Genomic DNA, 27,861 nt, shown 5'->3' with positions numbered 1-27,861 from the left:
TACTCACTAGGCGAAACACTGTAATTATGCTGCAGCTGGGGTACATCGGCACACGCATGCGCACTAGCTGCCTCTCCACACTTAGACGTGGAGGGGAAATTTGTCTTGGAGATGCTGTCTATGAACAGAAGGAAAAGCTAAAGGAAGCCTGACTTTCTATCCCTCCGAATTATGAAATGCAGCAATGAATTCCATGAGTTTGCTATAACATTAGCGTAGCAAAATGTGCATGAGGGTGTGATGTAGAGGTGCTAGAAATAGCTTGTCACCAGTGGGGCACTAATGGAATACAACAGCCAGTTCTATGATGCCACAAAATGGCAGTATTTTGTGCTATCATTATAGCTTATTAAAAACAGAGCACGAGGTTGTCATGCAGAGGTGCTGCACATAGATTTGCAGTAGTGTGAATTGACAAAAGTACAATAGCCATGTTTAGGATACAACTAGGTACAGTGAGTGTTTGCTAGTAAAATTGCTTAGTTTAAAAAAGTTGTAGTGTGCAATGCAGGCAGACGTGCTATGCAAATGTCTTTGCACTAGTGGGACTATAGCAAAGTCCAATAGCCACGTATAGGATGCCACTAGGTACACTGAGTGTGTGCTAGTATAATGGCTTCGTTATAATTTGTTGGAGTGTGCAACGCAGGCAGATGCGCTCTGCAAATGTCTTGGCACTAGTGGGACTATAGCAAAGTCCAATAGCCACGTATAGGATGCCACTAGGTACACTGTGTGTTTGCTAGTATAATGGATGAGTTTAAAAAAGATAGAGTGTGCAATGCAGGCAGACGTGCTGCAAATAACGTTCCAGTACTGTGAATTGACAAAAGTACAATAGCCACGTTTAGGATACAACTAGGTACAGTGAGTGTTTGCTAGTATAATGGCTTCGTTATAATTAGTTGGAGTGTGCAATGCAGGCAGATGCGCTCTGCAAATGTCTTGGCACTAGTGGGACTATAGCAAAGTCAAATAGCCACGTATAGGATGCCACTAGGTACACTGACTGTTTGGTAGTATAATGGCTGAGTTTAAAAAAGTTAGAGTGTGCAATGCAGGCAGACGTGCTGCAAATAACGTTCCAATACTGTGAATTGACAAAAGTACAATAGCCACGTTTAGGATACAACTAGGTACAGTGAGTGTTTGCTAGTATAATGGCTTCGTTATAATTAGTTGGAGTGTGCAACGCAGGCAGATGCGCTCTGCAAATGTCTTGGCACTAGTGGGACTATAGCAAAGTCAAATAGCCACGTATAGGATGCCACTAGGTACACTGACTGTTTGGTAGTATAATGGCTGAGTTTAAAAAAGTTAGAGTGTGCAATGCAGGCAGACGTGCTGCAAATAACGTTCCAATACTGTGAATTGACAAAAGTACAATAGCCACGTTTAGGATGCCACTAGGTACACTGACTGTTTGCTAGTATAATGGCTGAGTTTAAAAAAGTTAGAGTGTGCAATGCAGGCAGACGTGCTGCAAATAACGTTCCAATACTGTGAATTGACAAAAGTACAATAGCCACGTATAGGATGCCACTAGGTACACTGACTGTTTGCTAGTATAATGGCTGAGTTTAAAAAAGTTAGAGTGTGCAATGCAGGCAGACGTGCTGCAAATAACGTTCCAATACTGTGAAGTGACAAAAGTACAATAGCCACGTTTAGGATGCCACTAGGTACACTGACTGTTTGGTAGTATAATTGCTGAGTTTAAAAAAGTTAGAGTGTGCAATGCAGGCAGACGTGCTGCAAATAACGTTCCAATACTGTGAATTGACAAAAGTACAATAGCCACGTTTAGGATACAACTAGGTACAGTGAGTGTTTGCTAGTATAATGGCTGAGTTATAATTAGTTGGAGTGTGCAACGCAGGCAGATGCGCTCTGCAAATGTCTTGGCACTAGTGGGACTATAGCAAAGTCAAATAGCCACGTATAGGATGCCACTAGGTACACTGACTGTTTGGTAGTATAATGGCTGAGTTTAAAAAAGTTAGAGTGTGCAATGCAGGCAGACGTGCTGCAAATAACGTTCCAATACTGTGAATTGACAAAAGTACAATAGCCACGTTTAGGATGCCACTAGGTACACTGACTGTTTGCTAGTATAATGGCTGAGTTTAAAAAAGTTAGAGTGTGCAATGCAGGCAGACGTGCTGCAAATAACGTTCCAATACTGTGAATTGACAAAAGTACAATAGCCACGTATAGGATGCCACTAGGTACACTGACTGTTTGCTAGTATAATGGCTGAGTTTAAAAAAGTTAGAGTGTGCAATGCAGGCAGACGTGCTGCAAATAACGTTCCAATACTGTGAAGTGACAAAAGTACAATAGCCACGTTTAGGATGCCACTAGGTACACTGACTGTTTGGTAGTATAATGGCTGAGTTTAAAAAAGTTAGAGTGTGCAATGCAGGCAGACGTGCTGCAAATAACGTTCCAATACTGTGAATTGACAAAAGTACAATAGCCACGTTTAGGATACAACTAGGTACAGTGAGTGTTTGCTAGTATAATGGCTGAGTTATAATTAGTTGGAGTGTGCAACGCAGGCAGATGCGCTCTGCAAATGTCTTGGCACTAGTGGGACTATAGCAAAGTCAAATAGCCACGTATAGGATGCCACTAGGTACACTGACTGTTTGGTAGTATAATGGCTGAGTTTAAAAAAGTTAGAGTGTGCAATGCAGGCAGACGTGCTGCAAATAACGTTCCAATACTGTGAATTGACAAAAGTACAATAGCCACGTTTAGGATGCCACTAGGTACACTGACTGTTTGCTAGTATAATGGCTGAGTTTAAAAAAGTTAGAGTGTGCAATGCAGGCAGACGTGCTGCAAATAACGTTCCAATACTGTGAATTGACAAAAGTACAATAGCCACGTATAGGATGCCACTAGGTACACTGACTGTTTGCTAGTATAATGGCTGAGTTTAAAAAAGTTAGAGTGTGCAATGCAGGCAGACGTGCTGCAAATAACGTTCCAATACTGTGAAGTGACAAAAGTACAATAGCCACGTTTAGGATGCCACTAGGTACACTGACTGTTTGGTAGTATAATGGCTGAGTTTAAAAAAGTTAGAGTGTGCAATGCAGGCAGACGTGCTGCAAATAACGTTCCAATACTGTGAATTGACAAAAGTACAATAGCCACGTTTAGGATACAACTAGGTACAGTGAGTGTTTGCTAGTATAATGGCTGAGTTTAAAAAAGTTAGAGTGTGCAATGCAGGCAGACGTGCTGCAAATAACGTTCCAATACTGTGAATTGACAAAAGTACAATAGCCACGTTTAGGATGCCACTAGGTACACTGACTGTTTGGTAGTATAATGGCTGAGTTTAAAAAAGTTAGAGTGTGCAATGCAGGCAGACGTGCTGCAAATAACGTTCCAATACTGTGAATTGACAAAAGTACAATAGCCACGTTTAGGATACAACTAGGTACAGTGAGTGTTTGCTAGTATAATGGCTGAGTTTAAAAAAGTTAGAGTGTGCAATGCAGGCAGACGTGCTGCAAATAACGTTCCAATACTGTGAATTGACAAAAGTACAATAGCCACGTTTAGGATGCCACTAGGTACACTGACTGTTTGCTAGTATAATGGCTGAGTTTAAAAAAGTTAGAGTGTGCAATGCAGGCAGACGTGCTGCAAATAACGTTCCAATACTGTGAATTGACAAAAGTACAATAGCCACGTATAGGATGCCACTAGGTACACTGACTGTTTGCTAGTATAATGGCTGAGTTTAAAAAAGTTAGAGTGTGCAATGCAGGCAGACGTGCTGCAAATAACGTTCCAATACTGTGAATTGACAAAAGTACAATAGCCACGTTTAGGATGCCACTAGGTACACTGACTGTTTGCTAGTATAATGGCTGAGTTTAAAAAACTTGGAGTGTGCAATGCAGGCAGATGTGCTCTGCAAATGTCTTGGCACTAGTGGGACTATAGCAAAGTCCAATAGCCACGTATAGGATGCCACTAGGTACACTGAGTGTGTGCTAGTATAATGGCTTCGTTATAATTAGTTGGAGTGTGCAACGCAGGCAGATGCCCTCTGCAAATGTCTTGGCACTAGTGGGACTATAGCAAAGTCCAATAGCCACGTATAGGATGCCACTAGGTACACTGAGTGTGTGCTAGTATAATGGCTTAGTTATAATTCGTTGGAGTGTGCAACGCAGGCAGACGTGCTGCAAATGTCTTGGCACTAGTGGGACTATAGCAAAGTCCAATAGCCACGTATAGGATGCCACTAGGTACACTGAGTGTTTGCTAGTAAAATTGCTTAGTTTAAAAAACTTGGAGTGTGCAATGCAGGCAGATGTGCTCTGCAAATGTCTTTGCACTAGTGGGACTATAGCAAAGTCCAATAGCCACAGATAGGATGCCACTAGGTACACTGAGTGTTTGCTAGTATAATGGCTTAGTTAGAATGAGTTGGAGTGTGCAGAGGACAAGAGGGTACAGTGGCAGGATTGTGGTGCTCTGGGTAGAGGAATGGAAGCCTGCCTTTCTATTCCCTCCTAATGGTGAAATGCAGGGAGGAAATCCCTGACCTGGGCTACACAGACGCTGTTGCTGTTTGCAGGACCTGTCACCTATGGCTCTCTGACCCTGCCGGTACGAGCCCTTAAAAGGACTGCTAGAATGTGCTCTCCCTAAGCTGTCTAACGCTGTGTATGCAGCGCATACAGCTGTATCGGCGATAGGACAAAGGACGGAACTGCGACAGTGATGTCTGACACCAAAGACGCAGAAGGCAGATAATGGCGATCGTGAAGAAAATGTCCGGTTTTATAATGCAGGGACATGTGACATGCAGATCCTATTACACATGCCGTTGCTTCTCTGCCTCAAAGTCCACTTAGGTGTGTGTGTGTCTGTGATTGGCTGACATCCAATGTGGCCAGCCCCACAAGACGCGCGCGCTTAGGGAAGGAAGACAAGAAAAAAAAAAAAAAAATGGCGATCGCCATTATAGAAACAGCAGTGATCTGAAGGCGCTGTTCACGCACACTATACACTGAAATGTGATAATAGTTTGATTCACAGAGTGACTTACACTATTACAGCAGAAACCAAGCTAGGATTTAGCTGTTTTTTGGCTGCTAGAACCGTTCTCGAACGTTTCTAGAACTATCGAGCTTTTGCAAAAAGCTCGAGTTCTAGTTCGATCTAGAACATGCCCCAAAATCACTCGAGCCTAGAATTGGAGAACCACGAACCACGAACCGCGCTCAACTCTAGTCACTAAGCATTGTGGTTATTTAGATTAATGTTACCAGCTGTCAGGTGCAATAATCTTGGCCTGCTGAACCTGTACCTGTGTTCCATTACCTATTCTTTATATCCAATATCTGCTCTCTCTGCCTGCCAGTCTACAACAGCCATCCAGTCTACACCAGGTGTTCAGACTACAGCAGCTCTCCATTTTGTGCCACCCATCCAGTATGCATCGGCTGTTCTGCCCACACCTGAGTTCATCCCTGCATCCCAGACCCCTGGAGTCAGCTGCTACTGTACCAAGAGATCCCCTGCATGGAGTGGTACTTGGACCCTTCCAGCACAAGCCTAACCTTACCAGTGAAAAAGAGGTAGTAGCTTAGTCATGCGTCCCCAGGATGAGCCTGGTCCCGTGGCACAGTGGGTTCACACATATCAGCATGACACTTTGTATAACTGACTAGGGACTAAATGGAGAGATCAGACTAGTCTAGTTTGGCCCCCTGTTGGCTTCCCCCCAGCCTGCTCCAGTTGAACACTGGAATAAACCAGTCAATCAACTTGAACTTTGGTCGCTCTCTATATAGCCTCTTGCATTTCAAAGTTTAAAAGATAATACCAGCTCAACCATAATTCAGGCAGCATTAATCACATATGCATGTTTAGGTTGGCTAAGCAATAAAATGTTTTCAATAAAAGAAGAGGATAAACTGCCTGTAAACTCTTCAGGTGATAGTTTATTTTCTGAAGGAATAAGTGATCCAGAATTGTAAAATCCAATTTGTGCTGAAGGCAATAGCCATCCTTCTTATAATTTGTATGGCAACTAAGGGGTACTTCACACATAGCGAGATCGCTACTGAGATCGCTGCTGAGTCACATTTTTTGTGACGCAGCAGTGACCTCATTAGCGATCTCGCTGTGTGTGATACTGAGCAGCGATCTGGCCCCTGCTGTGAGATCGCTGCTCGTTACACACAGCCCTGGTTCATTTTTTTATTGTTGCTCTCCCGCTGATAAGCACACATCGCTGTGTGTGACAGCGAGAGAGCAACAATCCTGAATGTGCAGGGAGCAGGAGCCGGCGGCTGACAGCCTGCGGTAAGCTGTAACCAAGGTAAACATCGGGTAACCAAGGTGGTTACCCAATATTTACCTTCGTTACCAGCCTCTGCAGCTCTCACGCTGCCAGTGCCAGCTCCTGCTCCCTGCACACGCTAAGCTAAGCGGTGTGCACTGGTAACTAAGGTAAACATCGGGTAACCATACCCGATGTTCACCTTAGTTACCAGTGTCCGCAGCTTCCAGACACCGGCTCCGTGCAAGCGCAGCGTCGCTTGCACGTCGCTGCTGGCTGGGGACTGGTCGCTGGTGAAATCTGCCTGTTTGACAGCTCACCAGCGACCATGTAGCGACGCAGCAGCGATCCTGACCAGGTCAGCTCGCTGGTGGGATCGCTGATGCGTCGCTAAAGTGTGATGGTACCCTAAGTCAATAACGTTTGGATCCTTCCTATGCTCCATACAGTGTCAACAATCCTTTATAGATACTAAAGCTTTTACCCCTCTAAATTGAGAGTAGTGAAGTCCACTGAAAATTTCCAATAGAAATTTGCATTCTATAGATTTGCATGTACAAAAAATGAGATTGTGTTTACTGTGAATAAGTTTCATATACCACGATAGTGTGAAAGGTTTGGTTAATGAATTTTTTTTCGAAAATCTTTAAAACTTGTAAAAAGTAATTTGGTGATAAAATATTACAACATGGGTAAAATTTTAAGCTTTAAAGTACTAAGCCAAACATCATATATTATAAACACAGTCATGGCTGAAAGTGTTTGCACCATTGAATAAACTTATTTTCATGTGTAATCTTGATTTAAGAAATAAAATATTATACAATAATTAAGCTTTAAGAACAAGAATTGTTGAAAAATATCAACAATCTCAAGGTTACAAGTCCATCTACTGAGATCTTGACGTTTCTTTGTTCATGGTGCGCAACTTAATCAATCAATTAATTGATATTTATGTAAAGTGCTGTTGCATTAATAGCACTATATAAGTGATTAAATATAATATTGTTGTTTTTATTATAAATGGGAAAAAAAACTCTATGACAGGAAATCCAGGAGAAGATTTTGAGAATTTTTGAAATTTTTTTATTTTGATAAACTGCAAAAAGTGCACATAAGGTATAGCAAACCCGATGTTTCGGCTTTGTAAGCCTTTATCAAGTTTTTGTGTGGAGAGGAAGAAGAGACACGTGTCACAGGCGAACCGCCAAGCAAAGTAATTTCAAAGGTGCCACATTTTTGCAGTAAAGATTTGGGGAAATAGTGGCACTGCTGGTGAGAGCCTGGGAAGGAGGAGACGTCCTGGTGAGTGGCGCCACTCTTTCCATTGCCACCACTGCCTCACCAGGATGTCTCCTCCTTCCCAGGCTCTCACCAGCAGAATATAATTCTCAACATCAGTGGTACAGACTATCACTATGAAACACAGTAGGTAGCCAGGAGATTTGTCACTGGTGTAGCTGGGCAGTAGCCATAGCAGGAGCACAGTAGAGCGTTAGGACAGGGAAGGCAAGGAGATATGTGGCAGTTTAGGGCCAGAAACAGCAGCTCCAGGAACAGCAAGATAGTCTAGCACCATGTAATGCAGTACATAGCCAGGAGATGTGTGGCCGGCATGGTTGAGAGTACCACAAACTCTGACTTATCCCTGTCATCATAGGTGACAGAACTGGCAATACAGATTTCAGCTTGGTGTTAGAATGGTTTTCTTTATCTTTGGCACTATGTCTTCCAATAACAAAAGATGACTGTTCATCTCTTTCAAAAAGTTAAATGAAAGTTTGTAATATGTTCCATAGTTTGTATGGTGCTAATTGCTAGGAAATTGTGGGGCAGAAAAGAAACAGATTGGAAATTCCTCTATGTATAACGTTAAATGTTTTAGTGGCATAAGATGTGGACTGAGAACAACACTGACTCTAGTTGATGTTGTCATTGTCGGAGGCTTCATCTTACTGTTGTGATTGAAATGAGTGATGGGGACATGTACTCCATTACGCCATCATCTTCAACCCAGCTAATATACTTGCCCGAGGCAAAGGAGGCAAAATGTAATCTGTGTTTTGTACCACTACTGTCAGGTCGTATGCTGCCAGCATTGTAGTAATGCTGCTCTTCATGACTGAAACCTAGAATTTTAGCATAGGTGTTTAGACTTCCACTGTATATCACTTGGCACTATGATACGAATGCAAGAACATGTATGTATTTGTGTAAGAAGGAATAAAACAACTACAGTTCCAACCCTAATTACTTAACCCTTTTTGCAAATTCTGAATTTTTTTTAAAAATAAACCAATTATTTACAAAAAATTTAAATTCCTCAGCATAAGTAATAAAATGTGGTTTCTCCAAGTTCAACATAAATTGTTCTTCAAAGTGCTAAAGTTGCATTTCATGAACGGGTTGAATTATTCTGAGACTAAAGTAGATTTTAAAAGTGTTAATATCTATTGCAGTTCCAAAAGTATTGATTCTTTTCATGACATACATCTTTAGCACTTAGCTGACCATTATTTGGCTGTTATGACTTGCTGCAAATATGATGCATTGCCATACACCAGCTTTTTACAGTACAGTGATCCTAATCAATCTAAGGTTATTCTTAATGGGCAATGGCCTATAGTTTACTGATATTCTTGGGTATGTGTACTGCAACCCCCTTCTTGAAATTCCATGAAATGTTTTTTATTGAGTTCAAGTTAAGTGACTGTGATGGTTACTCTTGTATTTCTAAGAATATTTTCTAAAATAAAGTATTTTTGGATTTTGAGATATTATTTTGATCATTCTACTCTTGGAAGGTCCAATGACACTCAAGAAATAGATTCCTCACAGAAGGCATGACATTTTCTCTTAAGATTTCCTGACAATTGATTGAACACATCTTTCTCTCTACACCCTGCAGGTTTGCAATCCCAGAGGAAGCAAACCAGCCCCAGAACATCACCGAGCCACTACCATGCTTCACTGTAGGCAAGGTGTTCTTTTCAGAGTATGCTTCAGTCTTCTTCCTTTAGAAAAACTGCTTATCTATAGGCCCCAAAAGTTGCAGGTTTTTTTCATTGCTCCACATATCATAATCTCATATATCTGTATATATATATTTATTAATTTAATTTTGAGCATATTGTAGTCAATCTTTCTTGTGCTTTTGTGTCAGTAGAAATTTTGGCGATATGACACTTTGATACTATGTAAAGTAGTCAGGGTACAACTTGTATAACAGTCTAAACTCAGTGGGCCTTCTAAATAACTCAACACATAGCTATTAATGTCAAAACCGCTTGCAACAAAGTGAGTACACCCCTAAGTGAATATGCCCAATTTGTATTCAATTAGCCATTTCCCTGTAACTCATTGGAGATGTAAGTCTTAAGTGTGAATGTGGAGCAGGTCTGTTAAATTTGATGTTATTGCTAACATACTCTCCCATACTGGTCACTGGAAGCTCAACATGGCACTTAATGCAAATACGTCTCTGAGGATCTGAAAAAAAATAATTTTTGCCATACATAATGATGGCCTAGGTTATAAGATGACTGGCAACACCCTGAAACTGAGCTGCAGCAAAGTGGCCAAGACCATACAGTGGTTTAACAAGAGAGGTTCCACTCAGAACAGGTATCTTCATGGTTGACCAAAGTAATTGAGTGCACATGCTCAGCGTCATGTCATATCCATATATTGTTTTTTTTTTCAAAACAGACACATGGGCACTGCCAGCATTGTTACAGAGGTTAAATGGGTGGGGGGAGCAGCCTGTCAGAGCTCAGACCATATGCTGCACACTGCTACCATCACATAAGAAAGCCTCTTTTAAAGATAATGAACAAGAATTCCTGCAAACAGTTTGCTGAAGACAAACAGACAAAGAACATGGATAACTAAAAGCATGTTCTATGGTCTGAGGAGACCAAGATAAACTTATTTGGTTGAGATGGTATCAAGCCGGTGTGGTTGCAACCAGGGGAGGTGTACTGGTGTGTCTTGCCTACAGTCAAGCATGGTGGTGCAATTGTAATATTTGCGGCTGCATGAGTGCTGCTGACTGTTGGAAGCTATAGTTCATTGAGGCAACCATAAATGCCAATGTATTGTGCAATACTGAAGCAGAGCATGATCCCATCCTTTCAGAAACTGGGCCCCAAGATAGTGTTCTAACATGATACTGACTCCAAACTCCCTTTCAAGATGACTACTGCCGTGCAAAAGAAGGTGCTGGACTGGCCAAGCAAGTCTACAGACCTATACACTATTGAGCATTTGTGGGGTATCCTCAAATGGAAGGTGGAGAGACCAAAAGTCTCTAACATCCACCAGTTCCATGATGTTATAATGGAGAAGTGGAAGAGGATTCTATTGGACACCTGCAAAACTCTAGGGAACTCCCTGCCTTAAAGAGTTAAGCAGTGCTTGAAAATAATTGCAGCCACTTAAAATATTGACACTTTGGGCACAATTTGACCATTTTCACTTATCTGTATACTCACTTTTGTTGTCAGCAGTTTTGACATTAATGGCTATGTGTTCAGTTATTTAGAGGACACACTAAATTTACACTGTTATACAAGCTGTACATTGGCTACTTTACATTGTATTAAAGTGTCATATCTTTTGTGTTGCCCCATGAAAAGATATAATAAAATATTGCAAAAATGTAAGGGGTGTACTCACTTTTGTGACATACTGTATAACCTTAGGAGTTGTGGTAAGTCTTTTGCAGTCACCCCTGAAAATACACATGTTCAACTCTTAAGTTTCCTAGGACTGTTTTCTACATCTTTCAAGCTTTGTAAATGGAATCTGTCATGAGGTTTTTGCCACCTAATCTGAGAGCAGCATAACGTAGGGGCAGAGATCCCGATTCCAGCGGTATTTCCCTTACTGGACTGCTTAGTGTAGTTTTAATAAAATCACTGTTTAATCATCAGTAGATTATCATTAGAGGACTCTTTGGTGTGTTGCAGGTAGTCCAGCATATTCATGAGCTCTGTATAACTGCTAGATCTACAGCAGAGAAAACATTGATTTTATCAAAATGACAGTACTCAGCCCAGTAAGTGACACCTTCCTGGAAAGAGGATCTCTGTCCACAATATGCTGCTCTCTGATGGGGAAGCAAAAATCTTGTGACAGATTCCCTGTAACACAAATAAAACCTTAGAAATGTCAAAGCGACCTTATCATAGAAGCAGATAGTAGACAATGGTATCAAATAGTCCATCTAATAACTCAGCACACTGCCAGACTTTTCATGTTTGCTTTTGTTATTTAAAACCATGTGTAAATTATCCATTTTAGTCACTTGTAATCCATTAATTTGCATCCTGATAACACAAGCTGATGGTGTCTTTGTCAGAGGTAACATCTTCCTGCTGTTTCTGAGGTGAGTTTTGGGGAAAATATTCCATAATGCCTTCCACTTCATCGCATACAATACACATTCTGGAGTCAAAGGAGTCCAATTGCTTCCTGCATTTGGTAGTTTTCTTGCTCAGATTGCTGGTGCCAGAGGTGATGTTGGTGCTTTTGCAAGGGGTTCCCACATTCTTAACAGTGGTAAAAAAATTAAATTCATATATATTACCATATCCATTGCCATGTTTTCTTTTTCCATGTACAGCACTAAAATTAACTTTTAAGTATATTTTCAACCCCAATTATTGCTGCCAATAATGACTTAATAATTACTAGGTGGGTAGATACACATATGGAAAGTAAAATGTGGCACCAAACTGCTTTCTAGGTGTGGTGTGTATGTTTCTGTCAACATGGACTAGTTGAACAAGTGTGCAAAACAGACATGCACAGTTAAATATTTATAATTTTTAAAAACATTGTTTTCTAGTTTTCTTCTAACAAAATATACGTCTAATCACAAAAATGAAGTGATAAGAAATTCTGTATTGGAACATGTCCAAAAAGCCAGTACTTAGAACATTTGACAAGTAAAACAAATAAAGAAAAAAAAACAGACACTGAATGAGGTAGACTTTGGCAATTAAATATCTGGGTTTTGGAGAATTTTTTTGCATTTTTAAAAATCAATAATTCCCCCTTCAGAAAAAGAATTGCCAAAGAAATGCAAAAGCTAAGCATAGTCACTTGTGAATGATAAGCGCATTGTCTGTGATTAACATTGATCAATCACATTGAGTCTGTCACTGCGGCTGCTAGCAGCTTTCTTACCTTTCTCTTCCCTTATCAGGGCAGGGGCAGAAGGCCGTAGATTTTCTCATATGAGAGAATAAGCATGAAAATGACACTTTGATCAAACTCTGATCAGACTTTTCTCCAAGTGTCAGCATAGTGTGCTCTGATTCTCTCAGATAAAAGAAATGAGAAGATGGAGAACACATTTTCTCCATCTTCTCCTCTGTGTCAGAGCGCTGAAACCAGACTGCACTCAGACGTCATTTGAGTGCAGTTCGATGATTTTCACTCATTGATTTGCATTGCTGACTACAATACAAATATTGGATCAAACTCAAACATTTTTTCCTTGGATCGGCTCATTCTGAGGAAAGTATCGGACATGTACCCATAGAATAAAATTGGTCTGGGTGTTGTCCGTTGTTTTGTTGGATTGCACCCGGATGAAAACTACGCTCGTCTGTCTCTGCCCTTATTCAGACTACCACATGGTCTTCTTCACTGTTGCAGCTGTAAGGCTATGTGCCCACAGGAGCTTGCTTCTGCAGATTTTGCCATGGAAAACCTGCGGATTTATCTGTATTTTCCAGATAAATCTGCAGGTTTCAGCAAGTACAGACACTCCCCATGTTATACTATGGGACATGGGGAGTGTCTGTGTCCACGCTGCAGAATGTGCAACTGCGGAATATGCTGCAGATGTCTCGCAGCCGCATATAACTGCATGTCAATTATTCCTGCGGAATTACCTGCGGAAATCCCGGCCCTTCACTATGGAGATAGAGGCCGGGACGTCCGCAGGTTTACCGCAACTATATCACTGTACTACCGCAGCTAAAAATAGCTGCGGATGCCGGCGGGCAGCTGCGGTAAACCTGTGGCCGTACCTGTGGATATATCCGCAGGTACGAGCTCCCGTGGGCACATAGCCTTAAACACAAAACTGTCTGGAGTATTTTTTTTAATGCTTTGGCCTTTTTTTTCCTCATCTTTGTTGCTGAACTGTGAAAAACTCTCAGTAATCTAAATCACTCTTAAAGGACTGCTGCATTTCGTGCTTAGGCTTTTAAACAGGCTATAAGGCAGACTGTGTTTTAGGGCAGAGTTCCACTTGCGTATGACTCGCACAAGTGCAACGTGAGAAAATCTCGCATTGCACTCAGTTCCATGTAAGGCGGGCTTTGCACGCTGCGACATCGCAAGCCGATGCTGCGATGCCGAGCGCGATAGTCCCCGCCCCCGTCGCAGCTGCGATATCCTTGTGATAGCTGCTGTAGCGAACATTATCGCCACGGCAGCTTCACATGGACTCACCTGTCCTGGGACGTCGCTCTGGCGGGCGACCCGTCTCCTTATTAAGGGGGCGGGTCGTGCGGCGTCACTGCGACGTCACACGGCAGGCGGCCAATAGGAGCGGAGGGGCGGAGATGAGCGGGATGTAAACATCCCGCCCACCTCCTTCCTTCCGCATATCCTACGGAAGCCGCGGTGACGCCAGTAGGAGATGTTCCTCGCTCCTACGACTTCACACACAGTGATGTGTGATGCCGCAGTAGCGAGGAACAACATCGGACCGTCGCGTCAGCGTAATTATGGATTACGCCGACGCTGCACCGATGATACGATTATAACACTTTTGCGCTCGTTAATCGTATCATCGAACCATTACACACTACGATGTCGCATGCGATGCCGGAAGTACGTCCTTTTCAATTTGACCCCACCGACATCGCACCTGCGATGTCGTAGTGTGCAAAGCCCGCCTAAGACAATGCTGCAGATCTGCGAGTCTTTCCTCAGCCCTAATTGAACTGGGGAAAAAAATCACAGCATGATACGATTGTATGCGAGAGCCATATCACTTGCACCCATTCAAGTGTATGGATGCGAGAAAAACATCGGACTGCACTGATGACAACCAAGTGCAGTGCAATATACGCACAGGCTCACAATGGAGGATATGGGGGATTAATCCCTCAGTCTCCTCCGGAGCTGTGATCCGATCTCAGGAACAGACCACAGTCATATGACACTCGGCTCAGAGCCTGAGACGAGGGTCATTAGCATATCACATCCAATGTTCTCGCATCAGAAGCATTACGCAAGTGTGACTCTGCCCTTAAGGGCATCATACTATGTGAGGAAGGCTGTAGGGGCTTTGTACCGTTTGGGGGATCACTGTGAGGGTATAATATCGTAGGGGCATTATACTGTGTTGGTGGTCATTGTATTGATCTCATAATTTAAATATTAGAATATCACAAAGTAGAGTTGTTGAAGGCACAGTGGCAACTTTAAACTGTATTGGGGGGGCTTTAGGCACATCATACTGTGCATGGGGGGGGGAATTTTTTGTAGGAAACCAATATGTAAGTCTAATACTGTGTGAGGGGTGATGTTTGAAGCATCATATTCTATGGAGGCCAGTGTACATGCCCCAATACCTCCAATTAGTACTTTTGTCATTGGGTTTTATGATTTGTATGTAAGTCGCTACGTGGTATAACCATGATTGCTACCCACATGCATTCATTATAGGCTCAAGACTAGAGGCACTGCTGGAGAAGAGTATAGTAAATTGTCTGCATTCTATGACCACTACTTAATCACATTTATGTACATATTTCGGCATTTTATGAGCAGCTTATTTCACAAGATTTATGTTTACAAGCTATGAACTTTAGGTCTTAAAGTCCTTTAACCATCCTTGTGATTAAAAGCAACAGTGATCAGACTCCAGTATCTCCTTTGCTTTTGATAAGTAGCAGGAATACTGTTTTTCACATAAATGACTTGAGTGACAAAACCTGTCAGCTATATTTATAACAACCAGGAGAACTGGAATGCCATATATTTGTTCTGCCGTTCTCTTTGTCTTCCTCGATATAGCAAGACATGCTCCCAGTTCTGTTCATTTACATTTCAGATATTCATCTGGAAGAAGCTCTTTGATATTTTTTTTTATGTATTTGCTCAGCGTATAAAGATTTGTTGTTGTTATTCACAGCATTATTATGTAAATGCCTGTATTAAAAATAATACATATTCTTTGTTATCGGATACATTTGTAAACAGAGTCTCTATTTCGTTAGAGAAAATTTAAAAAGGTTACTTAAATAAATACATCAATAGAACATGAATGCATGACATATTTTTTCATTTGCCTAGATCAAAAGCATATTGAAATTCACTATATTACAGAGACCAGTTTCCACTGGCAACCAAAATGTTTCACTAAAACAGCATACTAATTAGGCATGCTATTCAAATTCATTACAGGAGACATTTCATCGTTTAAGGAATTTTTAAAAGCAGAAACAAGGGCATCTTTTTATTTTTTCTACTTAACATATAGAATAACGCAGAAATGTTTTAATTTACTCCTGTCTATTCACTGATATTAGCTCTCATCTGTTAAAAAGGCACGTATCAGTAAATCGACAGAGATGTGTTGGAATGTTTGGCCTTTGGGGCATGTACACACTATGGCAGTGACCAATAGCATGCAGATCAAAGGCATCCATGGAAAACCTCAATATAAAAAACCAGCAGCTAAATCAAGCACACCAAATAATAAGTGACACATGAATGTGTTCCACGCAGATGAATGATAGGTGTAATGTTTGTGGAAGAAACAATAAACATTTTCATTAAAAAAATTGTCAGTCAGTATATAATAATAATAGTAATTTTATTTCTATAGCACTTTACATCTCAGAGGGAATATGTACAGACAATAAAGACATTGCAAAGTAATGCAATTCAACAGCTACCAAGAGTCAGGGCCCTGCTCCAAAGCTTACAATCTATGATGAAATAGGGGGAGCACAAGAGGTAAATGGTAAAGATAAAGTGCTTCTATTGCATGACCCAGCTAGCAATATAATAAATAGGGTATACAAATAACGCTGCATGAACCGAACACCAGCCAGTATTCATACAAGTACAGATACAGAGAGTGCTATTAAGAGTATTAAGGATGTGTAAAGATATGATACAAAGGACTAGATTTAGAATGACATTTTATATATATATATATATATATATATACATATATATATACATATATATATATATATATATATGTATATATATATATATATATATATATATATACACACATATGCCGCCCCTGCAGCAGTCGAACTGCTCAGATACGGGGCTACTGTGGCTCAAGGGTCTCCGGACCCGGGGGCTTGTGGCCACTCGAATGTGAAGGGGGTATTTACAGGGGATAAATGTTTGTGACGCCACCTGCGGGTTGCGGTACGGGGAGTATCGCCGCTGCCGATAGGAGTACCGGGGCTGATGGTGTGGGGGCAGCAACGTGTCAGTCCCTCCGCAGATAGAGATGGCCCTGGATAGTGGGGGGAGGAGGTATGGTGATCGGGTGGCTTGGCCTTTGGAAAGCAGGGTGCAGGGGTCAGGTTACTCACTGTGGTAGTCTTAGTGCTGGATTAGTTGGAATAAGCAGACACTCACACATATGGTAAACAAAAGTCTCTAGGCACCGCAGTTTCTGGGGGGGGAGCCCGTCCAGGTCAAGCTCCCACCGGTGTCACCTGGTAATACGGAACTCTGCCTCCGTGTACAAATTGTCTGTCGGTGTCTGTCTGCCTCTGTCTGCCTCTGTCTGTCTCTTTCCCTGTCTATCTCTCTTTCTCTGTCTGTATCTCTCTATTCATCTTCCCACTGACATCATATTACGTCACACATAAGCTTCTTATACTAAGAATGTCCTCCAATGCCTATAGCAACCACTCAGAGCTTCTATTAATGACCCGTAGCTCCATTAACTTTAATGGTGGCAGGTTTTTTGGAGAGTAACTGTAAATCGTGGGATTACATTTTCTCATCAAAACATAGTCTATGACGGTCCTGGAGTCACATGAGGTGTCTGTGCAAAATTTCGTGATTGTAAGTGTGACGGTGTGGATTCCATTAGCGGACATACACACATACATACATACACTCAGCTTTATATATTATACATAAATACTGTATATATCTATACATATACAGTATATATATTATATTATATATATATATATATATATATATATATACACAACTCGATTACAAGGTACTGCTATACAAGTTCGGCATAAAAACCATAATGATGTCAGGTATGTTCTTAGAAGTATTTTTAATTCTGTCATTGATGCATTCTGTCCCCCTTGTTCATTATATATGATTTGTTCAATGAAACAATTATTCAGTAAGTTTTTGGGTAGTGCATTCTAAAGAAATGAGTTTTAGAGCATGCTTAAAAGGGAATTAAGCAAATTGTCTGGGGTAGTGTAATCCAAAGAATTGGTGTAGCATGAGAGAAGTCTTGGAGATGTGAGTGGGAGGTATAGACACTTGAGGATGTTAGTTTTTTGTCATTAGCGGAACATAGGGCATGGGTAGGGTGGTAGACAGGAATGACAAAGAAGATGTAGGGTAATACAGAACTGTTGAGCCTTTTGTGAATGAGAATGATAAGTTTGTATGCATTCCATAGTGCATGGGCAATCAGTACAATGACTGGCACAAGGTGAATGCATTGATGTAGCTAATGGACAGAAAAAATATTCTGGCTCCTGCATTCAGGATGGAATGGAGAGGGAAACATTTAGTAAGAGAAGACCAGTTAGTATAATGTTGCAATAGTCCAGACGAGAATGAATGAGAGGAACAGTAAAAGTTTTTGCAGAGTCAAAGGTGAGAAAAGTCTGATCCTAGAGATATTTTTAAAATGCAGCAGACATGAGCAAGCAAATGATCGAATGTAGATAGTGAAGGAAACATTTGATTCAGTTATAACTCCAAAGTGTGCAGCTTTGGAGTAATGGTAGAACCACACATGGAAATGGTAATTTCAGGTATAGATAGGTTAGTAGGAGAACGCAGACTGTAGTTTTTGACAATTCAATATTAGATAGAGGGAGGACATGATATTAAAAACAGAGGACAGACAATTACTGGTATTTTGTAGTAATGCGGTGCTACAATGAATGAGTGGTCAGAGGGATAGGAGGAGAATCAAGAGAGAACAGTGTCCTTGAGCCCGATAGAGTGGAGCATAGTGAGGAGGAGCTTGTGATCCACAGTGTTGAATGCTGCAGAGAGATCCAGGAGAATCAGCAGGGAGTAGTGACTGTTAGATTTAGCTGTTAGTAGATTGTTAGAGACTTTATTAAAGGCCCAGTCACACTAAACAACTTACCAGCGATCACAACAACAATACAACCTGATAGGGATCACTGGTAAGTTGCTAGGCGGTTGCTTCAGCGATCCCACCAGCTGCCTGACCTGGCAGGGATCGCTGAAGCGTCGCTACACAGGTTGCTGGTGAGCTGTCACACAGGCAGATCTCACCAGCAACCAGTGACCAGCCCCCAGCGCTGCGTGGAAGCAATGCTGCGCTTGGTAACTAAGGTGAATATCGGGTAACCAACCCGATATTTACCTTGGTTACCAGCGCACACCGCTTAGCGCTGGCTCCCTGCACACCAAGCCACAGTACACATCTGGTTAATTACCCGATGTGTACTCTGCTACGTGTGCAGGCAGCAGGAGCCGGCTTTTGCGGACGCTGGTATCCACGGTAAACATCGGGTAACCAAGAAGCCCTTACCTTGGTTACCCGATATTTACCTTCGTAAAAAGTAGGACTCATACATGAACTTTTCAAAAAAGTCTGTGTCCAAGTTTGGTGTTTGGGTACTGTTCATATGTCGATAAAATGTATAAAGTGCCATATTTTTTTTAAATTGCACAGCAGCTAAACATGATGGTTGCATAGGACAGGAGCCAAGTCATATATCACATTAATACAAACTTATCCTAGTTCTTTTGTTCTGTAAAATTAATTCACCATGTGTATTTGTATCATTTATGTTCTAGCTGCTGCAATCACTCATTTCACACACTCTATGCACTCCATGTATTTCAGTCTCATTCTCCTCTCCAATGTGGAGCACCAGATCCATTCACTCCCACCAAAGAACGCGAGGGACACTCTCACAAATCAATTAACTATTTTCTCACTCTCTTTATTCTCCTACTCATACGAGATATTTACCCTAACCCAGGCCCTTCTTTCAATAGTAAGCTTAACTCAGTTTAACTCTGCGGTACTTAGAAACCATGATAATGTAATTAATATTCCGTTTCCTGTATCCCTTAACTGCGCCTCCTGGAACTCACTGATAGCGTGTAACTAATTCCCCTACGCCAATAATTTTTTCCTTTTAAACTTTCTTAACCTTCTGGCTTTTACTGAAACCTGGATCCATCAGTCAGACATCCGGTGGCTGCTGCTGTCTCTTATGGTGGCCTATATTTTCCACATATTTTACTAAAATTCATTGGTCCTCTGACATTTGAACAGTTTGTAATTTGATTCCCAAGGATTGGTAAAAGAAAATAGCTATCTTATATTGCTGCCTCTGCGATCCTAGGTGGTAGGAGCACAGGCGGTGGTAGTTAGAGGTGAACAGACCTTTGGAAATTCTGTGTGGCGGTTACAGCCAAACTTTAGATAAAGTTCAGTTTGTGACTAGGACTTGTCCTGAACCTAAATGGAAGTGAGTAATTGGGCAGTTTGTGTCTGCAAAGTCTAACCAAAGAAAAAAATATGTGCGGGATTAAAAAAAACTATGGATTAACAAAGTAAATCAACCCCTATAAAAGGTACAGTCTTTATTGAAACTTTCTGTAAACAATAAAATTATAGACTACCAATGATAACACCCAAACCAGGTGAGCAGCCATGGATCATCCCTCCTTGCATCCTGCATCTATCTTTCAAGCCTCTTGATGAACCTAATTTGAACGGGGAAACGCATCGAGGTTATGCAGCACTCGCACCTTACAGGGAAGGGATTTTTTTCTATCCTCTGCCAGGCTTTGTGCAATGTTATTATGTTAGTGGTTATTATACCTATTGCATGCATACTTTTACTGACATACTTTGACCGGTTACATGAGGTTTTTCAGTACTTGCACTTTTTAAGGAAGTGATTTCTCTTCCTATTACAGGGTGTTGTGCAATGTTACTATATCACTAGTTATTATACTCTGCATGGTTATCATGTTTGGACCTGGTGGCTGTCTTTGCTAGCTCAATGCATACTTTGTTAGTATCCCATTCATTCATCTCGCTATTTGTGTTGGGATACATGGTGGGTGTGTTGGAATTAATTAGAGGGGTTTTTGCATCTTGTTCATCTCTATACAATGCCCCTCTGTCTTGCCATCAGTGTTTGATGTCCCTTTGGGTCGATTATTTGGTTATTCCTGATATACTATGTCCCAAGAATGACAAAAGTATTGTAGGAGTGATACCTTTATAGGCTATAAAGGTATCACTCCTAAAATACTTTTGTCATTCTTGGGACATAGTATTTCAATTGATTTTTCTGGTTAACACGGTACCACAATATTACCCTGTATTGCACATCGTTATTTCTGATATTAATCTGTAGTAGGTAATAGTCTATTGGCTTACATGCAGTGTCCAACTTACTTTCATGTACACTATATCTAATGCATTTTGTTTTTTCTGAGCTGTTTTAATCATTATATATTATGGTTTTTGCTGGTTAATTTTTTATGAGCATCTTACCTGAGGCATGTGGGGGATGTAATATCCCTTAGATTGGCACATACTGATATAATATATTTGACTGATAGGGTCTCGATAGGGACAGAAAACATTAAACTAGGACTCAAAGAAACAGTGGGCATCATACCCTTATCAGTAGACCTGAAACAGTATACCGCCATACCTACAGTATCATATCAGTGGGCCATTGGAATGTTGTTTTTTTTTTTTTGCCTGTGTTATACCAACCCTATCTTTTTTATACCTCATCAAAACACTGGTTTGGGGTGTTATCATTGGTAGTCTATAATTTTATTATTTACAAAAATTTTCAATAAAGATTGTATCTTTTATAGGGGTTGATTTATTTTGATAATCCAGTTAGTGTTTCCACCCACATGCAGCCAGTCATAAGCAGAACACTTCCGAAGGAGAGTGGGAGAAGGTTTTCTTTCTTTTTATTTTTTTGTGTGTGCACACTACATCTGATCACGCTGATTTTACCCCCAGTGTGAGCCGTTAAAACACTGCACGCGGCTCGCACAAGGCTGAGCATCACTCATACCCAAGCACAGCGCTACTCGCTTTAGTGGTTTGGTCTCATAACTTGCTCGAACTTTGAACCTGAACTCTGTTTTTTTAATGTGTTCGAACCTGAACTTGGAACTTCAGGTTCACTCATCTCTAGTGGTGGTAGCATTCTGAGCCAAGGCAAATCTCAAGATGCGGATCAGTTGGGGTAGGCAAGTAGTATATGTTATTTCCGTAAAAGAAGCTGTCAGTTGAGTCTGGGATGATGAAAATGAAGATTCTGTATAGACAAAAACTGGGAGCTGAGGAAGTGATGTAAATAGAGGAGGAGGGTGTTGGCTTGGCGATACACAAAGCAGGTAATGGCTAAAAGATGTTTAGCAGTGCCAGAGAGGTCTGTTGACAGTGGTAGAAGATCACACATTTAGGTATCTCGTGTGTGGGAATTTCTTTATACATTGCCGACTGATGATTCCTTGGCAGTTTGCAGGCTCTGCAAGAGGGAAAAAAACACATGGACATCCATATTCACATAGACTAGTAACAACAGATCTTAATCACTATATGAAGCAATATCACCTGCTCACTTGTATAAAGCAAAGCTGCCAGCAAGTATAACAAGCCTCAAATTGTTTTCCTCCCCCTTCTGATCACTCTTGTTTTCTGTGAACCTGTTCACATACAGTATGTAGGACCTAGTCATTTTTATCATCATCATCCTCACCACCACTGTTAAGCTATTGCATGTCATACTTCAATTATACTTCCTCCTCCTTCTCCATGGCACTAATAAATATCAATCCTTGATTGTGTGTTGAGGAAACAGGCATATTCTCACTGGCATCCACTTAATTGCCAACTTAACTCGTATCTGGTCAAGTAGCATTGCCTTTCAAAAAATGACGTGCACTAATCTTTATTAGAAGATATCCAGGCACCATTATTTGTTGGGGTGCTTGCATTCTGCTCCAACATGCTTTAAAACATAGACCACTCTCTTGACCTGTGAGCTTTTCACCATAGACACCTAGAGCAGTAACTATTGGCACTTTTATTCTTGAGTTTCATTGCCTATTGGCTGAATTCTTGTAGCAAGAGCAATGCACCGATGCAACTGGGACAGGTGATGAATCCACTGCGACTGGGAGCCATGCCTGTTTGTATCGCCAGGCAGCGGCTCTCTGTCTCCTACCTACTCCTTCTCTAGACTCTAATAATAAGGTATAACTCTATCCCAAATAAGAATAGGGTAGAGCAATAATTTTACACACTCATTTTGTTCATACTAGGGAATGCGTTGTTGTTTTACAGCTTGAAAGCCTATGACATAAAATTGATTGAGCGGACAGGTTTGGACAAGTTTGCTGTTGTACATTAAGTGGTAACTGTCATGAAGGTTGTCTCCCTGTCTACTTTAGATGGGAATTATCACAGAAGACAGTCCCAAACACAGTCCTTGCATGGTTCCTGTCCTGAATTTAATTGTCCAACAATATTATCAAAAATATACCCTCATCATGACAATGGTTGCTATGGCTAAGAAAGTGTCAGCTCATTTTAACCATCTTACACGGAAAACAAAGCACTCCTAACTTTGCAAATATGGAATGGTTTGCCATAATGCCGCCTTGTTATTACTGACAACACAACCTGCTGGAATTCAACTCTGCATATATTGGAGTGTCTGTATGAACAGTGTAAAGTGGTGACAAACGAAGATATGCAGCAGCTAAATTGGAGGGTGGGTAACTTTGAAATCTGAAATTGACAGCTAATGGGGATGCGTGTAGCCCTACTGAAGCTGTTTGAGGAGGTGACAAAATTGGTCAGAAGCGACAAGTGTGGAATCAATGTTGCACCACCCCACCCCACATATGTATCCTATAAAAACACTTAGCAGATTGCAAGAGGGATAGAGGAAGCACAGAAACTTGCATTTGTTCATTGCCACCCTGTATCTGTGGGGGAACCTCAAGGTCTATGTTACTATATTCAGGAATTGATTGAGGAGAAAGAGGAGGAATAGGATGAGGAAGAGAGGATAGTAGCAGGTGGATATGGAGGAGTATACGGATTTGGCACAGGTAGGGAACAAGGCTGATAGCCAAAGGGAAAATGACAACAAAGATACGAGCCATGAAAACAAACTGTTGCAGCAGTGTTATCAAAATGAACCAATTGGCTCTCTAAAATGCTGGCCAGCATAGCAAATTGTATGTTGCAATATTTGGTGGATGACAGGTGCATCATTATCATTAAGCAAAGGATGACTATTGGATAGCAATGCTTTTGGACCCTCGCTATAAAAACAAAATGGGGATTTTTTTTACGGCTTCTGAAAGGGAGTCAGAATTTGTATATTAAACTGTGTTATCGGTTATGTGAAACCTTTGCCAAGCAAACATCTGGTAACCAGACAACTGGCCAGCTGACACTTCTGCAACTCAACGTTCCAGAGTGCCAGTGTTAGGCCTAGAACAAGTAGTGGAGGTAACAGCAGCAGTAACACCTACAGTATGTTTTGATATGATGGACCAAATGTTTTAGGTGTCATTGTGCCAACCAGATCACTTAAGCAAAAAGAAAGGCACCGCCTGAACAGCCAGGTTCAGTAACCCCTAAACTATGTTCTGTCTCAGGCAGATACCAAGAGCCTTAATCCCATGCAATTATTAGTCAACAGATTGGACTAATGGCAAGAACTAGCCCAATTTTTTATTGGCTTAGTGTTATGTCCAGCCTCTAATGTAATGTCAGAAAGGGTATGTAGTATGAAGTTACTTTGTCACAATCAAGCAGATCAGGTTATTCACCAAAACATGGAAAATCTTACATTTAACAAGCTGAATGCCAATTATTAAATCAGCCATACCATCTGCCTGCATTACTGTCTGTATTCTTTCTTCTACACAGTGTATGATTGGTAGACTGATGTGGTCGTGTTCCTAACTCTGAAGACAACAATCTTCAATGTTGTATTGTTATGTTGTGTATGTCATGCTTCTTTTTAAAGATTGTGTAATGTACTGAATGTGTTCAGATATATACTTGAGTAATCCATAATCCTTCTAGGAAAACATTTTATGGACAGATGAGACCAAGATAGAACTTTTTGGTAAAGCAGATCATTCTACTGTTTAATGAAAATGGAATAACGCTTACAAAGAAAAGAACACCTTGCTGTGACTAAAATATGGGGGAAGTTGAAAGATGTTTTGGGGTTTGTAGTGCTGTCTCTTGAAATGGGTGCTTTAACTGTTTGCAAGGCATCATGAATTCTGAAGATTTCCAAAGGGTTTTGGGTCTCAATGTAGTGCCCAGTATCAGAAAGCTGGGTTTTTGTCCTGGGACTTCCAGCACAACAATGACCTCAAACATATTTCAAGAATCACGCAGGAAAGGATGGAAAAAAAAGTGCTGGAGTGTTCTGAAGTGTACAACAATGAGTCTGGCTCTAAATACCATTTAACACATGTAGATAAATCTTAAAATTGCTTTTGGGAGAAGGCACCTTTTAAATATGAGGGACCTGGAGCAGTTTGCAAAGGAAAAGTAGCCCAAAATTCCAGTTGAGAGGTGTCAAAATCTTGTTGATGGTTAGAAAGCGATTGATTGCAGTTACTGTACTTATTCCAAAATGGTGCACAACCAAATATTAAACTGAGGGTGCCAACAATTGTGTCCAGCCCATTTTTGGAAATGTGTGTGACATTATGTTAAATTTTCCGTTTTTTTGTGTTGTTCCAATACTCATAAAGGAAATAAACATATGTACAGTATTAGAAAACGTGTAATTGCAATAATTTTTTTGGAGAAATATTTCATTTTCTGGAACAATTTCAAGCATGCCAACGCTATCAGCCATGACTATATATATATATATATATATATATATATATATATATATCTATCTATATATATATATATATATATAATATATAATATATAATATATATGTACCTATAGTTAGGTCCAGAAATATTTGGACAGTGACACAATTTTCGCGAGTTGGGCTCTGCATGCCACCACATTGGATTTGAAATGAAACCTCTACAACAGAATTCAAGTGCAGATTGTAACGTTTAATTTGAAGGTTTGAACAAAAATATCTGATAGAAATTGTAGGAATTGTACACATTTCTTTACAAACACTCCACATTTTAGGAAGTCAAAAGTAATTGGACAAATAAACCAAACCCAGACAAAATATTTTTATTTTCAATATTTTGTTGCGAATCCTTTGGAGGCAATCACTGCCTTAAGTCTGGAACCCATGGACATCACCAAACGCTGGGTTTCCTCCTTCTTAATGCTTTGCCAGGCCTTTACAGCCGCAGCCTTCAGGTCTTGCTTGTTTGTGGGTCTTTCTGTCTTAAGTATGGATTTGAGCAAGTGAAATGCATGCTCAATTGGGTTAAGGTCTGGTGATTGACTTGGTCATTGCAGAATGTTCCACTTTTTTACACTCATGAACTCCTGGGTAGCTTTGGCTGTATGCTTGGGGTCATTGTCCATCTGTACTATGAAGCGCCGTCTGATCAACTTTGCGGCATTTGGCTGAATCTGGGCTGAAAGTATATCCCGGTACACTTCAGAATTCATCCGGCTACTCTTGTCTGCTGTTATGTCATCAATAAACACAAGTGACCCAGTGCCATTGAAAGCCATGCATGCCCATGCCATCACATTGCCTCCACCATGTTTTACAGAGGATGTGGTGTGCCTTGGATCATGTGCCGTTACCTTTCTTCTCCAAACTTTTTTCTTCCCATCATTCTGGTACAGGTTGATCTTTGTCTCATCTATCCATAGAATACTTTTCCAGAACTGAGCTGGCTTCATGAGGTGTTTTTCAGCAAATTTAACTCTGGCCTGTCTATTTTTGGAATTGATGAATGGTTTGCATCTAGATGTGAACCCTTTGTATTTACTTTCATGGAGTCTTCTCTTTACTGTTGACTTAGAGACAGATACACCTACTTCACTGAGAGTGTTCTGGACTTTAATTGATGTTGTGAATGGGTTCTTCTTCACCAAAGAAAGTATGCGGCGATCATCCACCACTGTTGTCATCCGTGGACGCCCAGGCCTTTTTGAGTTCCCAAGCTCACCAGTCAATTCCTTTTTTCTCAGAATGTACCCGACTGTTGATTTTGCTACTCCAAGCATGTCTGCTATCTCTCTGATGGATTTTTTCTTTTTTTTCAGCCTCAGGATGTTCTGCTTCACCTCAATTGAGAGTTCCTTAGACCGCATGTTGTCTGGTCACAGCAACAGCTTCCAAATGCAAAACCACACACCTGTAATCAACCCCAGACCTTTTAACTACTTCATTGATTACAGGTTAACGAGGGAGATGCCTTCAGAGTTAATTGCAGCCCTTAGGGGTGCTTCACACACAGCGAGCTTGCTGCCGAGATCGCTGCTGAGTCACGCTTTTTGTGACGCAGCAGTGACCTCATTAGCGATCTCGCTGTGTGTGACACTGAGCAGCGATCTGGCCCCTGCTGCGAGATCGCTGCTCGTTACACACAGCCCTGGTTCGTTTTCTTCAAAGCCGCTCTCCTGCTGTGACACACAGATCGCTGTGTGTGACAGCGAGAGAGCGACAAATGAAGCGAGCAGGGAGCAGGAGCCGGCGTCTGACAGCTGAGGTAAGCTGTATCCAAGATAAACATCGGGTAACCAAGGTGGTTACCCGATATTTACCTTAGTTACCAGCATCTGCAGCTCTCACGCTGCCTGTGCTGCCGGCTCCGGCTCTCTGCACATGTAGCTGCTGTACACATCGGGTTAATTAACCCGATGTGTACAGCAGCTAGGAGAGCAAGGAGCCAGCGCTAAGCAGTGTGCGCGGCTCCCTGCTCTCTGCACATGTAGCTGCATTACACATCGGGTTAATTAACCCGATGTGTACTGTAGCTATGGTAGGAGAGCAAGGAGCCAGCGCTCAGTGTGCGCGGCTCCCTGCTCCCTGCACACACAGCTGTGCGCTGGTAACTAATGTAAACATCGGGTAACCATACCCGATGTTTACCTTAGTTACCAGTCTCCGCAGCTTCCAGACGGCAGCTCCGTGCAAGCGCAGCGTCGCTTGCACGTCGCTGCTGGCTGGGGGCTGTTCACTGGTCGCTGGTGAGATCTGCCTGTTTGACAGCTCACCAGCGACCATGTAGCGATGCAGCAGCGATCCTGACCAGGTCAGATCGCTGGTCGGATCGCTGCTGCATCGCTAAGTGTGAAGGTACCCTTAGAGTCCCTT

Source organism: Anomaloglossus baeobatrachus, chromosome 1 (genome assembly GCF_048569485.1).
Source record: "Anomaloglossus baeobatrachus isolate aAnoBae1 chromosome 1, aAnoBae1.hap1, whole genome shotgun sequence".
Taxonomy (NCBI): Eukaryota; Metazoa; Chordata; class Amphibia; order Anura; family Aromobatidae; genus Anomaloglossus; species Anomaloglossus baeobatrachus.
This window is presented reverse-complemented; position numbering follows the sequence as displayed.